At 31.4% G+C, this 19,443-nt stretch overlaps 1 long non-coding RNA gene across 1 annotated transcript; it reads left to right on the top strand.

The window, feature by feature from the left end:
- Positions 1 to 6,107: 6,107 nt before the first annotated feature.
- LOC145008209 (uncharacterized) lies at positions 6,108 to 14,157 on the top strand. The gene is made up of 6 exons (XR_013663298.1): positions 6,108 to 7,817; positions 7,944 to 8,004; positions 8,267 to 8,345; positions 13,423 to 13,497; positions 13,580 to 13,644; positions 13,977 to 14,157. It is a non-coding gene; the product is annotated as an uncharacterized LOC145008209 (long non-coding RNA).
- The last annotated feature ends 5,286 nt before the right edge of the window (positions 14,158 to 19,443 follow it).

Genomic DNA, 19,443 nt, shown 5'->3' on the forward strand with positions numbered 1-19,443 from the left:
GGATCACAAACAAGGTGTGAATAACCATACAAATTGACTTGGTACCCTCAACAATATTTACCTAATCGATGTGCCGGTTAACCACACATGCTCCACCGATCTATAATAAATTCAAGTTACCCTTTGCCACTCTTACTAGTCCATGTTAGTGTGCCAGTTAACCACACACGCTCCACTAACGACTTGGTAAGGTAGAAAGTGTAATTTTATGGGCTAGCACCTTTTCACATTTTCCTAAGTAACTAAGATTGGGAATTTATAAGAGTTTAGTTACTTAGTATTTTTCAATATACTTTTAATGAAGGGAGAATTATAGTCCATTCCTACCCATTCGGCTAACAACCCTCCACCAGTCAAGGAAGCGGTGGGTGAGAGTGGACACCCATTAAACTGTCATTTTATAGGTAGTAACCTTATACCCCCCTTATAGAACGGCTTCGTGAATGAGGCCTACTAACAGTAAGATTGACTTCCTCTTATACATATCTATATAATTAAAATTATAATAATAGTATAAGGGTTGAATTTTAAACTTTTTAAAATTTCAATGTTCAATTTGGAATTAAAGTATACATGAGGAGTAACTTTTCAAATTCCAAAACTTGAGGGCAAGTTTTGAAACTATTTCAAGACTCTTTAAATCATAACTTATGAGTTTAATGGTTCATTAAAATGAAGACTCTTCATTTTAATGTAACCCCCTATTCTTTAAAAACACTTTAAAGAAGTGTCTCTTCAACATCCATAACTTGAGGACAAGTTATGGAGTCATTAAACTATTTAATGGAAAAAACTCTTACATTTTATGTAACATACAAAACTTTTATGAGTTTTTAAGATTCATAAATATGACTTTTCACATAACTTGAAGACAAGTTACAAAAACATATTTTATGAACTTCTTTTAGACTAATATGGATTGAAAACAACTAAAACATAATTTTTTTCATTATCAATCTAAACTAACTCATAAATCAAGGAAACATAAAATTCTTGAAAATTCATAACTTGAGGACAAGTTATGAACTCCATACAATTTTCAACAAGATCACGAATTATATCACCAAACAATTTGCACACAATTCCTATGATCTAGCAAAACTCATAAGCATGATTATTCATAATCAACAATTTTCAAGAATAACATGAACACATATAAACTTGAAACTTTTGTTATAGCATTGAAATTGGTTTAACATAATCATTACCACATTCAAAACAAGTTTTATAAGCCCAAAACAGTCAAAGGTAATGATTCTAGACCAATTCCAGCACAAAAACTCAAAAATATGTTGTCTGGGGGTCCAACTCGTCGAGTGCATGAACAAACTCGGCGAGTTGGATGCATTTTGCCTTGGACTCGACGATTCTACTGGGCAGACAGCACCAAAAGTCGATTTTTAAGCAGTTTAAACAAGTACAACAAGAAAACAAGCCTAGGCTCTGATACCACTGTTGGGTTTTGAGCAATCTAACACTCCTAAGTGTACATGCAACCCTAAATACCTTGGATCTATGTTTTCTCTATTATACATGCAAATATCAACTTTCCAAGGTATTGTTCTATTCTAGCATACAAAACTTTGAATAACACAAGTTAGAATAACATACCTTTTGTTGGTGTTTGTCTTCATGAAGCTTGAGTGCCTAGTGCCCCAAGTGTGACACCTCAAATGGTTCACACAACACCATAAGCACTTGGAATAACTTAGAGAGAAATTAGAACACTTCAAATCGGCTTGCCCTCCATGCATCTAGTGACCGATTTCTCACATCAATAAGATGTTTATATAGTTCTTACAATTAGGGTAAACCCTAATTGTCATGGCTTTCCATTTCCTTGGATCCATGGGTTCAAATACACCATGGAGCATCCAATGGGTTTGAGCCCAACTTGATAATCCGTGGAGCATTAGCCCACTATATAAGCATGGATGATTTACACAATCAACCCATATATTTAATTAGTCTTCTTTTTATCACTTAATTAATTCTAAATCAATTATTGATCAATACTAATTAAATAATCTTATTAATATATTATAACTTATAATATATTAATGAACCTTAAGTGTCATTTCTCTCATTTTAGTCTATCCAAGTGCATGATGCCATGCAACCCAAATGGATTATGCCGGATCGGGTCAAGTCTTACTAATTCTAGTTATGGACTTAGACATTAATCTAACAAAACATATTGTACAATAATGACTTTATGCATTAAATCTTATCTTGTAAGTCTTTGACTCAGATCATTCGGTCAAAATGAAGACTTATTCCCAATCTGTTCCTTGAATTGGTGTCCTGATCTCATCTTTAAATTGAATCAGTCAAAATGAATCTTATCTGTTGGTCAACAATTTATGGAATTAAGCAGATTTTGAACATGTCTCCCGTTCTTATCTTCAAATTGAACTGGTCAGATGAATGCTTTATAAAACAGGCTTTAGCCATCCATATGGTCGGCGATTTGGGGTTTTATTTTTGTGGTCACCTCCGATAAAGAACACGCTGATCTCAACCCTATGCAGCTTCATGAAACGAAGTCACCGGAAAAAAATGATTTTATTTTATCTAAACAATGAAGTAAGTATCTATACCACCATCACACACACATTCACAATTTTCGTACGAGTTGTTGCTGCTTCCCAATCGCCAGTGGTCGAATTCTTACAAATATGTTTTCGTTCATCTCTAGATTTCCTGTGCAAGAAGTGTTAATTGTTGTTCTTAAGGTTGTATTTCACATGTTTTTTTTTTGCTTATACACTATATAAAATTTAATTTTAAAGATTGAGTAACTTTTAGAGATTATGAGGTTATCTTAATCGTTCATGTCAAATAGTTAGCTATGTTTGGATTTGAATGTGTGTTTTCTTGCTTACATCCGAGGCTTATTTGTGAAAAAAATATGTTTATTTCGATTGATATTTTAGGTGGATAAGGGTAATGCCATGATGGGATGAAACAAACGAAAGTACTCATGATGATAATGACTAATACTTTTATATAACTATTGTGACTCAATTATAAAGGCAAATCCACAACTAATAATATTTACAGGTATCTTAAGAGTATCATATAAGTTGGCTTATGACTTAAATGGTGGAATTAGATCGGAAGATGTATTGGCCTGATGTTCATGAGGTTTATTAGTTTATGCACGAAACTATAAGATTTGGAATATTTTTGAAGTATAATATGGAGTAAATATGTATGTTTCAGTTATATTGTTACTGACAGGTGGACTATGTTTTATGGGGGGTTAGTGATCAAGATGCATATGCATGTAGTGGTCAAAAGTGCTCAACACAATCATGTTATTCATGTATGAGGTTTGAACGTACATATTGGACGGATTGAAGTATAACATGGACAAAATAACATATTATGTACTCTGATAAGGATGTTATTCATGTTTCTTTATGTCGATTTCATGGTGTCAATATTAAGATCATATACTTGGAACATATGGTTGAGGAGGGAGGAGGTTCATCTTGATTTTTACAGATGGTTAAGGAGGATAGATCTTCAGAGTTTCAGCAGTGGAGAAATCCCTAGATTCTAGATTTAGAATACTATTACATAAAAGGTTCATTTCTTTACCATCTCTCGCTCTTCTGCTCTCTTAAATTGCAATTTTCGATTGTAGCTAAATACCAAAAAAACATGTTTGAATGATATAAAAATTGTTAAAATGTTTTATATGTTTTTCAAAAAAAAGATGTCACTTGTGTCCCCAAACAGGCAAACAGGCATATACTCGATCGAACAAACCAAGACCAAAATCTTGATCAAACAAAAAAGGACTGTAAGACTCACAAATAGGTCTACTTAAACAAATCGAAATACTTCATGCTTGCTCAAACAAACAAGGACTAGAAGTTTTAATTAAGTGGGCCTATACAAATCAATTTCATATTATTCAAAGTAGATTGTTTGCTACTTTCATGTTTATACATTAAGCCTGGACAAATTTCATGCATGATGGATAAATTATTTTTAAACCTAGAATGTTTTGCTATTATAGAAAAGTTAGAAACTCTTTTCTAATTAAATTAGATTGCTATTTAAATCTACGGAGGGGTGGTGGCTTTTTCCTTGCCCATGCTTCTAAATTTCCCTTGCAGTTTGGAAATTTCGACTTTGTGTTCTGATGTTGCATCCATGCTCGATGCTTGGAGACTTGCTATTGAGACTTGTCGTTGATTGGTAGTTATGGACATATTTACCCGTAAAAACTGGAGTTATTGACTATTAAAGATGCTTTTGATTTTACTAAGGGACCCGATGTTGAAGTGTTGGTTTGTATATGTTAAACCCAATAATAAAGTGATTGTAGCTGTCAAATAAGGAAATCTACTAGCAAATACATTTCATCATGCATTGAATATTGACTCTCGATCGATGGTATAATTACTTTGTCAAAATGTCTATCAACAAACTAAAGCTTATGCTTAGCCCGTTCTATGATTTTAGCTATATGAGTATGAATTTTCTTCCGTAAAGGTTATAATTTTATATGTGAGTCGTGATTTTTGGTTCCACCTTATTGTTTATGGAGTGGCAAGTTATTGTTTCCTTGATTAAACTTATTGGATTTCATTTGAATATATTTGTTCAAATATTATGGAAGATTTTTATTGATTTCTCACGGTGGGATATCCAAGTATAAATTAAATTTATTGGGTAATTTACTTGAAAATTCAAGCAATTCATAAATGAGTGGTTTACTCCAAAACCATTACTACTATGGGCAATTAGATTTTTTCAAGACAAACTTTAATTTAAAAAAAAAAATGCAAATTACATGTTTTATCACTTGTAGTGTTCAATTCAAAAGTGATTGTTTATTAATTGATTAAATTGATAATGGAATTTTGATAAAGTATAGATTGTTTTTCCGATTTGATTCTTATACAAACGAATCATGATTTTTTTAGTTCATTGTTTACGCTTGTATTATTCTTGTGGTTTTATATATATATAAATCGGCGTTAAAAAATTGTTTTAAAAATTATATTTTTTCAAAAATGTTTGAATCTTTGTTTTCAGGTAAAGGTAAATCTAAATGGTTGTAACCATTAAACAATTCAAAATTGTTTTAAATCTGTTTTTTATTTCTTTTATATACTTCCGTGGTCATGTCATTTTTGATTGATAATCATATAACAAACCAATTTAAAGATAAATAGAATTACTATGAAGTATAAATAATAATGTTTTTCTTCAAGCTCCATATATGAAAAAGATAAAGTTTCATGATTATTTTGTTTAACTAATAATTAAATAAATTTGTATTTTTTTATGTGATCAGCTTTATATGACATTGTTTATAGATAAGTAATGAAGTTAGTGAAATAGGCATTGAACTTCGGTTGCTCAATAAAGTCCAAAAATTACAAATAATAAACGATTATTAAACTGTTACATATAGTTACCAAGTTGATTTGTGCTTATATAATGACATTGCATGTATGCTGATATACAATATGTTTCTAAAAGAAACTAATCATTGAAAAATAATTATCATAACTCTTCATTCTTTCTTTTTCATGATTTTGTTTTTGGTTGCACGACTTTTATTAATAATTGTTTAGATGTAATAACTATTTGCGCAAAACAAATAATCGCTTCTGGAAATTAATTTCTAAAAAATTATTTACACCCGCCGTTTGGTGCGGGTAAACAGCTAATATTATATATATATATATATATATATATATATATATATATATATATATATATATATATATATATATACGAGTAGGATCAAATGAGAACACCAAAAAAGTTGAAAACGCGGGAACAAGTATATTCATTTGAGATTCCATATATTCATTTGTGGAGAAATGATAAATTTTTACGCTTTTAATTTCAATTGAAGAGAAAAAACATATTCATGTTGATTGTGCGTAAAAATTTATTGTTTCTCCACAAATGAATACATGGAATCACAAATGAATATACTTGTTCTCGCGTTCTCAATCTTTTAAGTGTTCTCATTTGATGTCCTTTCGTTCTCCTTTCGCTAAAATCAATTTTACAAGGTTTTCTATATATAAAAGCCTTATTGTTCTCCTTTCGCTAAAATCAATTTTACAAGGTTTTCTGTCCGCCACAGAATCTACCTCCTAAACGGCGCCATTAACATGAAATTCGATTCAAGAGAGGTACGAAAGCCCTGTTATTCTCCTTGCTTCTAAATCAAAATTACCCACTTCCAATTACGCCATGTATCTTACCTTATGACCGACACAAAATAAGATTCATCGTTTACCTTCAATTCCAACCATTTGGGAGAAGTTGCTTCGAACGTTTCATTGTGCTTGATCAAATGCTAAAACATCTTGTTCATCATTTCCCTTCCATCTTACGAGCATATCCTGTTTTCCTCCTCCAATGATCCCCTTTCTCCTCTAACTGTTTTCCCGACCTCACCCTGATTTATACGAACAACGCCATCGACTAAGAAACCTAATCTCATATGCAAGAAACCCCTAATTATTTCCTAACTCGTCGTCGTGAAATCAAGCGTATACGATCATCGTCTATGAGAGTATGTAATCGTCTTCTTCTTACAATCGCTAAGCCCTAACTGAGAAGATTGAAGTCAATCGACCGTCTGTTCGAGAAAAAAGGTAAGCATTTTCCTTTATCTACTGCATTCCGTATTCTCCAATGGACGCAACATATCAAAATGTCGATTACATCCCCCTTTCGACCGTCGTTCCCATTTAACATCTTCCTTTTGCAAATCGACATACCCATAGATTCTCGATCCCTTTAATCACAATTACCGGTTCATCTCCTATAAAAAGCCGAACACATCTCTCAGAAAATATAAAATTCTGATTATGCGATCAACAAAAAATTCGTCATTTTGTTGACCACAAATGTTGTGAAAACAGAATCAAAGAAGAACGACAAAACCATTTCTACTGCCTTGACCGTCTTCTTCACTGGTAAGTTATTTACACGAACCCTAATTTATTTTCAAGGTTTTTTTCTTGTTACCGTTAATCCAATCGATGGATTTTCTTCCCCCATTTAAACTATTCGATCGTATCCCGTTTCTCCAATCTTGTAACTCGATTTCCGTTCAGGAAATAAACACTGTTTTTCGATGTTCTGATTTCAATAGTTTTTTCCGCCAAATATATCTTTCTTTTCATTTCTAATTATAATTACCGAATGCATCATAAGAAAATAGATTGTTCAGAGATTTTTTCTTCTCGTTATTAAGGGCATAAGGGGCAGTTGAAATTCCTTTAAATGGAAGCATCTCGGAGATTAATGTCTTCATCAATTTTCATTTTGTTTCATTCTGTTATCAATTAAATTACATGGTCCCCCAAAAAGTCATAATTTTTACAGTTAGTAATTATCCCTAAAGATGTAATGTTGTTGAAACCCAACAGTTGGATTTTACATCACCGTTCAGGCAAATATCCAGGTTTCTATTGCAATTTTTGCCCTAATTCTTATTATCATAATCTCCTGTGTGACCAAGTATTGAAATCATGTACTGATTTTGTGATTTGTTTTAATTTGAGTCAGCCCATTGTCATTCTGTTATGAATTTATGTTACTTTTTACTTTGAGGGTAAAATTGATAGTTTTACTAACATATGCTTCAAAGGCAATCAATCAACAGTTATGCTCTGAATGCATTTTCAAGTAAATAACCCAACTATAGTAAGCCAAAGTTAGTTCTACATATTTGTGTGTTAGGGAGGACAGAGGAGGCAGTGTTGGTCAAATTGTTGCTCCTGCTGAAGCAAGTTTTTGGGAAGGCTAAAAATCTTATCGTAAATGTAATGGACTTTCACTTGTTGATTTTTTTTTTTATTAATGTATGTGTTCAAAGCAGAAATTGATACATGTTTAAACCTCAAATTATATGTTATTGTTGTTTATATGTTGTCTATGATTGGTGGCAGATTAATATTCACCATAAAAATCAACACCCTCATACTTGTGAAACAAATTACAACAATCAATGTAAGTGTTTTTGCAATATCATGGTTGCTTGACATATTACATAGTTATTATGCAAAATCTTATCAAAAATGTAATAGACTTTTCGTGTAAGAACCTTGATTAATCTAATTTGCTAACGGGAAAACTGTACAATGTTCCTATAATTAGATGAATAGATGATTTTTCCACATAAATGTTAAAAATTAGAATATGGTCTCAACTACAATGTAGGGAATTTATCTATTAATTGAAATTGATGAACTACCTATTGATAATGAACCAGATTAGATCATCAACTACTCAAATGTACCAGATTTACATTGGAGAGTGATTCCAACCAAAACAACACCAACATGTGTCATGTAAGTCATTACTTACAAGATATCTCAATTTTTTTTCTTGCACAATATTATAATCCTCATCAGAACTAACAATAAAGTGACAATAACAAGTCTCATATAAGAATAACACATCCATCAGTATAGTTATATGATATACCAATTAATATTATGAAACGATTATCCTCAAATTTCAATACCATGATTGGTAATTATCAACCATCAACAAATCACACAAAAATAACTATTGGTGGTTGTTCCAAGCTAGATAAGAAACTATATAGGAGGATAGCTATCATAAATTGGAAAAAAAAAATTGATAAATGTCATGACATAATAGAGAAGTTGGATATGCTTAATGCTCCTGCTTATAAGAAACAATTAAGAAAGGAAGCTATTATAAAATGGAAAAAGAAGAAATTAAAAATGACCTACAATACAAATGTTACAATAAACAAATCAAACGAACAATTAATTGATATTGTACACACAAGTATATGCAATTTAAATGAAAATATCACTGAAGAAAGCAAAAGACTTGACAAAAGAATACTTAAAGATTTGGGTCCATCAAATGAGAAATCTACAAATCTAGGCAAAAAAAAAAGCAATAAAAAATGAAAGCATCTCTTACAACAAGTAATTTTTTCTGTCGATGTTCTTCCAGAAGTAAGGTGTTGTTGCTATTGCCATGCTATGAATTTTTTTTCCGAAACATCAAATTTTTGTTGTTCAGAAGGTCGTATTGTATTATCCAGTAATGAACTCCCACCCATCATGAGAGATTTATTGACATGTAACTCTGATGAGGCAAAATCATTTAGAACATATATAAGAACATATAATAATCATTTCGCATTCACTTCATTGGGTGTCAAAGCTGATAAAAAACTTACAAGACGAAATAAGGGTATTTACACTTTTAGAGTGCAAGGTCAAGTATATCATTTCATGAACGATCTACAACCTAAAAAGAATAGTGCAAAAAAGCTTCAATTATATTTTCACAATACAAACAATGAAATAGAAAATCGACAAACATCTTCTCCACGATTATCCAAAGGCATAATTGCAATGTGTATTACTTATCTACAAAATAATCCATATGCACGGTTTTTTAGAAATTTAAGAGACATTCTATCTTTGAATGAATATAAGATTATTCTTAAGACTATTCCACGACAAGATCAACGAGTATATAACAAACTGGAAGTTTCACAAGTTGCAGCACTATGGGTTGAAGGGGAAGAGAACGGAGAACATGGTCGTAGAAATATACAAGTTAGAACACATAGTGACCTTCAAAGGACTGTTGAGTACTATTATGGTTGTTATGATCCTTTACAGTACCCTTTAATGTTTCCATTTGGAGAACTCGGCTGGCATCAACACATTCCCAAAAAAAGTACCAATAAACAAGCTAATAGTGAAATAGGAACAAGTTCTGCAGAAAGGCTTATTTCGCCATTTGATGCTACATATGCTGATGAATTATTAAATATGGAACAAACAGGTAAACATGTTCCATCACTTTTTTTTCTAGGATGTAGTATTAAGAAACTAATTAATATTTTTTTGGCAGTTATGAACAAAACTATAGAGAACTCAAATTCTGTCTCTATTATAGAATATTATGCTTACAAACTTCAAATACGTTTAAATGATAAATCCTGTATATTACTTTTCGATCGATTATTACAACAATATATAGTTGATAGTTATGTAAAATTAGAGACACAAAGATTAGCATTTTATAGAAATCAACAACAAGAATTACGACAAGAGTTACTTCAAGGAGTGGTAGATGCTATGGCAAGTGGTGAGACAAATGCATCAGCAATTGGTCAACGAGTGGTTTTACCAGCAAATTTTATTGGTGGTCCATGGAACATGAGACGAAAATACATTGATGCTATGACATTAGTCCAAAAGTTTGGTAAGCCAAACATTTTTTTAACCTTAACATGTAATCCTAATTGGCCAGAAATCAAACAACACATGATGCAGCATGAGGAAGCACAAAATAGGGCGGATTTAATTGTTAGAGTATTCCATGCAAAACTTGACCAATTTAAAAAAGAGATTTTCAAAAATGAAATATTTGGAAAGGTTGTTGCACAAACTTATGTTGTGGAGTTTCAAAAAAGAGGTCTTCCACATGCTCATTTTTTGTTGATACTTGGAACTCCTTATAAGATGTACCATGCTGAAGAATATGATGAATTAGTTTCAGCAGAAATACCAAATGAAAGATCAAATCCTCATCTATTTTGCATGGTAGTGAAACATATGCTTCATGGTCCCTGTGGTGATCTTAATCCCAAAAATGTTTGTATGAAAAAAAAATGATATTGTAAGAATTTTTATCCAAAAGCATTTTGTGATGTAACAACACAAAATAATGATGCATATCCAGCATATCGAAGACATGACAATGGAGTTAAAGTTATTGTTCGAGGTGCCAAGCTAGATAATAGATGGGTTGTACCCTACAATCCGTATTTACTTTGTAAGTTTGATTTCCATGTAAATATAGAAATATGCTCTACAATTAAAGCTGTCAAATACATTTATAAATACATATGCAAGGGATGTGACAAAATAAGCTTTTCAGTAGCACAAGATGATCACTCATCTAGCATAAATGAAATAGATCAATTTCAAGTAGGTAGGTGGATATCACCCCTAGAGGCAGCTTGGAGAATTTTTTGGATTTTCATTGGGTGAAATCAAACCAGCGGTTATTCATTTGCCTCTACATTTAGAAAATTACCAACCAATAACATTCAAAAAGAAAGAATGATTAACTAATATTGTAGATAATGTATGTAAAAGAAAAACAATGCTAACCGAATTTTTTCATAAAAATAGTACAGATAGATATGCACAAAGTCTTAATTTAACATATGTTGAGTTTCCTAACCATTTTGTATGGAAACCGGATAACAAAGTCTGGTTACCTAGACAAATTGAAGATTCAATAGGACGAATAGTGTTAGCACACCCAAGTGAAGTTGAAAGATATTTTTTAAGAATACTATTATCAAAAAAAAGATGTCCAAAGTCATACGATGACCTTAAACTTTATAAAGGACAAAGAGTTGACACCTTTCGACAATCTGCATTACTACATGGATACCTACTTGATGATAACAGCCAACAATTATGTTTGGAACAGGCATCAAACTTCCACATGCCATATGAATCACGAAGACTTTTTGCTACTTTACTTGTGTATACAAATCCTAACAATCCAAGAAAATTATGGGAATTATTCGAAGATGCCATGCTTGAAGACTTTGTACACTACGGTATTCTTTCACTAACTGAAGCAAAGCGATGTGCATTTCAGCAAATTAATACATTGCTACAGTCTAATGGGAGACAACTTCATGACTTTGATATATTGCCAAATGATTTATCATATGCTGATTTAGAAGATGACACAAGAGAAGTAGCTACTGAAAAAAGTATCATTGTATCAGAAAAAGATCAAAGAGCAATACAAAATCTTAACACTAAACAAAAACTTGCATTTGATACAATAATTAGAAAAGTCGAAAGTAACAATGGTGGGGCATTTTTTTATTGATGGTCTAGGTGGTACACAGGGAAAACTTTCCTAGATAAAGCATTATTAGCTTACATCCGATTAAAGGGACAAATAGCTTTAGCAACTGCAACATCAGGTATAGCTGCCTCGTTACTACCAGGAGGAAGGACAGCACATTCTAGATTTAAGATTCCATTAGATTTGATAGATAGGTCAAATTGTCGGATTAGTAAACAAAGTTCATTGGGTATATTGATTAAGACTTGTGCGATAATTATTTGGGATGAAGCTCCAATGGCAAAAAGACAAGCAATAGAAGCCCTAGATGACCTTTTACAGGATCTTATGGAATCAACTCAAATATTCGGAGGGAAAGTAGTTGTACTTGGTTGTGATTTTAGGCAAACATTGCCAGTTGTTCGAAATGGAAGCAAACATGATACAATTGCTGCTTGTATAACTAACTCACATATATGGCCATCACTATGTGTACTACAACTAGATGAAAACATGAGGGCATTATTAGATCCAGTTTTTACTGAATTTCTTCTAAGATTAGGTGAAGGTAGAGAAAATTTACAAGATGATGATGTTGTTACTCTTCCATCACAAATTGTCATAGCAGATAATGATGAATCACAAGGGTTAAATGTTCTAATTAAATATGTTTACCTACATATATTTGAAAATTCTAAAGATAACCTTGCATCCTTCACCTTCAATCGAGCTATTTTGACAACTAAAAATACTTTTGTTGATAAGCTAAATGGTATCTTAATAAACAAATTCCAAGGAGAAGAGAAAGAGTATATTAGTTTTGATGAAACACTTGATCCAAATGACCAAGCTCATTATGAGGATCTTCTACATTCTTTAACTCCACATGGTATGCCCCCACATAAACTGATTTTAAAGGTAGATGCACCTATTATATTATTAAGAAACATACATCCAGAAGAAAGATTATGTAATGGTACAAGACTTTTTTGCAAGGAATTTGAAAGAAATGTTATTCGAGCACAAATAGCATTCAGTGATTTTGCTGGAAAAGAGGTATTTATACATAGAATACCTTTACAACCACCTACAGGTGAAGAATACACAATGCCATTCAAAAGAACACAATTTCCAATCAAGGTTTGTTTTGCAATGACTATTAATAAAGCACAAGGCCCAACACTAGACAGAGTGGGCATATACCTTAAGGAACCTATTTTTTCACATGGATAATTGTATGTTGCCCTCTCTCGTGCTAGAAGTATTGAAAATGTTAAAGCTGTTATCAAAGAATCTCACAAAAATCAAGAAATACATAACACAAAAAATATCGTATATCAAGAAGTATTACAATGTTCAAAACACAACTAGAGGTATGTATTACTATAAGTCTTAATATCTGGAATGATGAAAACAAATACTAAATTCACACACATTGTTGCACATTTATTATATAAGATAGTAGGACATTTCATTTTTGAATTTTTATCCACTTTACTGAATTGAAGTCCATTGGTGAAATATCTCCTTATATGATAATTTTTCATGCAGTAATTCAATTGAATATCAGGTATGCATTCCAGCGGTGGTAATTCCTTTCTTTGCCAACAAATTACAACACTCAATGTAAGTGATTTGCAATATGATGGTTGCTTGACAGATTACATGCTTTTTTTATATAAATGTTTACCATGAATATTTCCAACAGGAAAACAACTACAAAACCAAAATAAAGATTTTGGATTACAAAGGAATTCACTATTCAATGATCGGGTAAGTGCACTTTGATTTCTAGATTACATTCCAATTTTCATTCTTTTTCATTTATTATTACTTGATTTAAATGATATGTCAATGAACTATCCAAATAAATCATTATTTTCGATTGAAGCAATTAATTTTTATTATAGAATATAATTAGCTATATAGTGATCCATCTCTCTCATTAATTATATCGGTATGACTCCATTACCTACAAAAATATATATTATCTTAATTATAGTGTTTATTTTCGTATTTGCACTCTATTTTAAAATGAATGATATCCACATTTGTTAATTTTGCTAAAGAACTTCTTAATCCTGATGCAAAATACCTTCATGCAGAATGACTTTACTGCCTCATATGACAGTACAAAAGGAAAGGGAAAAGTTCAATTAATCATGCCAAGAAGACAACATGCAACATCTACAATTGTTTTATTACATAAACTCTGCAACCATTAATTGTACTGTAACAGTTTTAGTTATGACTTTATTTCAATTTTATTTATATGTATATGGTGAATCAGATCATTTTCCATCGATTGGTCATTTGAGGCCTAAATAGTTAATTTTCAAATTAACTCAACTGTAAAGGAAATTACTAACGATCATAATTACCCGAATTTTGATTATCTTCATGATGCCATTTTTAAGTTAAATATAAAATACATCAAATACAATTTAGTGTTTAAATGATAAAATGGCACCCATCTAAACTTATTTTACTGTTTAATATATTTAAAATTTTATCATATAACAAAACAAATATATATTTGAAGGTTTTAGATCAGGCTAATTATCCGCAAAATACATTTTGATATTAATCATAAAAGATCAATATAAATGGCCTAGCCCAAAGGAATGTCATATACCCTAAATATTTAATAACCGGCCCTAAAGAACTTCGCCGTTAACCACACCCATTCTCCGTCCATTACATATCGCTATATACAACTATATACAAGCGGCCGCAATCACCGTTAACTCTTACTACACATCGACAACTTTCAACCGCTAACGACAATTTTAACTGCTAATCGGTTATTAAAACTTCTTCTAACTTGAAGTTGCCTAATGTCAGAATCGCGGATATAGCACATACAAACATCGTACATGGGAGTATCCTTCCCTTCTATTCCTCTTCCTATCTGTAAGCCCTACGGAAAATTACGTCAACGGTGTGTACAAAGTAATCGGGTAAGGATTGTCCTGTATTAATTGTATTTCTTCATTCCATGACAGATTCATATTATGCATCTATCTGCTCTTCATCTTCTTTCTTCGTGGTACGAACTCCACATTCAGATGCATTATTTTAATATGAACAATGTTCAACAAATATAACCATACAATTTAGGGCTTCAATGTGATTCCTTGAGAGAGACTATCACACAATTTGCACTGGCAATACATTAATTTCCCTTCATTTTCCCTCAAATAGTGTTAAAAATATCTGAAATATGGTTCTTTCATGACAATCCTATCTGATATGAAAGCCTTCCAATGTGAACGACCACTTACCAATTTTAACTTCCTAATAGTACCTGAGGAAATGGTTTAATTTCCTATTAAAGTAAGAACAATTCAAAGCCTGCACAACAACAAATGATTTTGGGTTTCCATTAAATTACAAATCTTACAATTTGCATGTTACTGAAAAAAATTCAAATTAAGGGTTTTTTTTTGGAAAAGACATAATTCTAATGTTTGCGATTTTCATTGATAAGATTAAAAAATTATTAAGATATCTTATTTTTAACTTGCATATACTGTGAAACCCAGTTGGAGTTCAAAAATCCTCTTCGCACTTCTCTTCACTAACAGGTATGTTTAATGTCCTTTCCATTTTTGCATCCTCACATACACAAAATTTACTTTTTGGAAGACACTGTTAAGTTTCGCTATAAATCTTCAATGCATTCCATCTATTGGCAAACATTTTACAACACCAATTCAGCAAAATTTCACATACGTTTTGGCTGAAATACAAATGTATTATAATTTAATATAACATACAATTATTTGAATATAAGAAACTCATACAGAATTTTTCAACATAAAGTGACTATTTTCACAGCATAGTACGCAGGAAACAACCAATGTCGAGAGACCAATACAACATTCATGACATAATTCCAAATATGAAGAAAAATTGGACTGTCTTGATTCAAGTTTTGGAATGTGGACACATACAACTAAGGAAAAGAAAAAATTTAGAAGGCTCATGTTTGCTGACACACAGGTATACAATACATCCTTGCGTATCTCACAACATTTGAATTAATCTAATCACATTGCAAAACAGGGAACAAGGGTGCAAGCATTAATCTGGAGCAATGACCTTGACTTTTATGAAAATACATTCGAACCCTACAAGCGCTATCAAATATCAAATGCTAATTTGATATACACTGAACCACGTTTTCAACTTGATTCATATGAATATTCATGGACACTAAGCAAACTGACACTCATTGAACCTTTTCAAGATGAAACCTCAACAACACTCACATGCAATTTCACCTTTACTCCCTTTAGTGACCTGCACAAATATGCAGATGAGGAAAGAGATATAAGTACGCAAAAATTACTTATTCTATACTAATCACTCATTTTTATTATGTCCTTTACTAATTGATGTTCAAATTGCAGATGTGAGGGGTATTGTAATAAAATGTTTTCCAAGTCAAAAGATGAAACAAGGCCAAGAGCCATCTTCAAAAAGAGATGTAATCATTGTTAACGAAGAGTATGTGGACAATTGCCCAATAACATAGAGTATGAGATTTTTTTTATTTAAATTAAAAAATTATTAATCATATTATTCCTACCTTTTAATTTTCAGGAAAAACTTTTAATATTAACATTATGGAATTACATCAATGAAAATGAAGGCAATACCTTAGACCAAATAGTGGAATCCGGGCCAATGATATTCGCACTGAGAGTAAAGGTGACAACTTTCTACGGTAAGATAATGTTGCTTAGAACACAATATATATATATATATATATATATATATATATATATATATATATATATACACACACAATTTTTTTAAATCATTTTTAATCTTATGTCTTATAATCACACAGGACAATCTCTCTCAACAAGTAGTAGCTCTGCAATTCTTATAAATCCACCAGCGACAGATGATTTACAGCTAAAAAATTGGTATGATCCACAAACCCATTAACCAAAATTCAATTTAATTAATTCTATTTGTATTTGTCAGGTATACAAATAGCAGAACAGGAATTAAAGAACTACTTCAAAAACAAACATATAAGGATACCGATATTATGTTGCCCCCTCCCCAAGAGAGAGACATACTTCCAATAGGCAAAGCAATTACAAGAATGAAAAATGTTAGTAATAACAATATCTTTTCATGACCTTTTACACAATATTCTATACTATCGTTATCTATATAAAATTTTCACTTAAAACATGGTAAACCAACATGGATAAAAGGAACTCTATTGTTGCCTCGTCATGATAGAAGTTTCACACAAACAGCATGTGCCAACTGTTTAAAACCAGTTGTGGCTGATGTAAAGTGGATCATCACATGCTCTACCTGCAAAAAACAATTTAAAGTGCAACTCATGTAAGAGTATTCCATCATTCAATTAATTAAAAAATATTTTTAATACTAAATGATAATTCAATGTGAAGGTCTAGGGCAATAGTTGAAATCGATGATGGTACCGGCTCAATTGCAACAATGATTTCAACGCCAGAAATTGAAAAGTTCATGAAAGTCGACTACAATGAAATCAAAGATGCAGGAGAAAATGTAAGCCTATTATTTTAATATTACAATTCTAATTTAACAATTGATTAATTATGTTATCATTCTACAAACTAGGAACAAACTGTACAAAATATAATTGCAACATCAATTGCATCATTACCACTTCTGGCATATGTACGATCATATCAAACATAAAATCAAGAAAACCAGACTACAAGATTCGTCGTTGTGAAGGCACATAGGCTCCCTAACATCAAAACGAAAACAAACAACAACTCCAACTATCAAATAAAGATGAAACTTTATCAACAACAAAACAACATTCTCCAAAACAAACACAAAAGCGAAACCAAACAGACAGTGGGAAAGCAAAACTAACAGAAACTTCGACCGCTGGCACATCAAGACCAACAAAAAAAATGAAATAGATATTAATATCTATCAAATTTAAATAAAAATTCTATACTATATTATGTTTGATACCGCTACTTCCATTAGATATTATATTCATCAATTTCGTAAGAAGTTATGCATATGTAATTGACTCCAAATGATATATTATTATATTTTAAGTTTGTATATATATTATTATATCAACTCTTATTAATTAATGTTGCTTCTAAACATGGTGCATATTGTAAATTCCATTACGTTAATAAATGTATAATAGTTTACATCACTTTAGATCACCCCATGCATCTCTTATATAATAACCCATACATCTCGTATATAATAACCATTTCATTAGAGACCCTTGAAACGTTACAATTCTAATCAATAATTTTTTATAATAACCATTTCATCTTTAATCTAATCAATGATTTTTTTACTAATGTTTCTAAATGTTTTCTAATGGTTTTTCAATGCTACACATAACACTAAACTTGGGCCGTGCTATGCACGGGCCTCAAACTTTCTAGTATATATATATATATACCATTCGTGATCGTTGCAACAAGAGGCCACGCCATAGCCCTTAACAGCATAGATGGGGCAGCTCTTCACGGGCACATACCCGACGGCCTTAAATGATATTCATAATTAACTTTGACTTACGTAAACAGCTATAATTCTTAAATGAATTTCTTTTACTATATTATCTTATTGTGTAGCATGCCGTTTGGCAAACCAAAGAAATGATTTTGTTTATAAAAATGATATTCATAATCAACTTGATTATAGTGACACGTGAAAACCAATATTTGTATATCCTAGAAAATGTAAAATACTTGTATATCCACCGCTTTGCGAACACACATCTAAGTATATATATATATATATATATATATATATATATATATATATATATATATATATATATATATATATATATATATATATATATATATATATATATATATATATATATATATATATGGTTTTTGTTTAAATGTAAAAAGGGAAAATGACGCAACGGCCTTATTATGTATTTCGATTTTATATTTTCAGTTCCTAAAGTTCTTTTTGTGCATTTTAAGGAAACAAACTTTTTTTTTTCGGATCTATTTGGTCCTTTTTGATAAAATGAAGGGTTCAGCCGTAACTTCCTAGCCAGCTCATTTAACATTATAATTTTTCAATTGATGACAAATCCTTATCTCATTCTCTCACCGGTTAAAAACAACCCCACCCTTTTCTTCTCCATAACTTTTGCACCTGGAGATGACTACCTAAGTGTGTGCATATCCGAACACTCGACGATTGGACCAGACAACTAAAAACCATCTTCTCATGGGTATGTCGGTCACCTGCTAATGGAAAAAACGGACTGCTAAGAGTGGATTTCAAAAACAACCAACAGTAAGCACTTTTTTGTTGTCGTCTATTCTTAAAACACCAAAATCGACGACATTTGATGTATTAAATTGATCTTGACAGTTTCCTGAAATTCCTAATTGACAGAACATATGACATTGTGTTGCTAGGAGGGTTAGGAATCGGAGCAACCCCAATGATTAGTATCGTCAAAATCATCGTGAATAACATGAAAACAAAAAAGGAGAAAGAAGAAGCCTTGGAAAACGGTGGCAAAAACCCATTGCCTACATCATT

The sequence above is a fragment of the Lactuca saligna genome, chromosome 8 (genome assembly GCF_052625555.1).
Source record: "Lactuca saligna cultivar CGN05327 chromosome 8, ASM5262555v1, whole genome shotgun sequence".
NCBI lineage: Eukaryota > Viridiplantae > Streptophyta > Magnoliopsida > Asterales > Asteraceae > Lactuca > Lactuca saligna.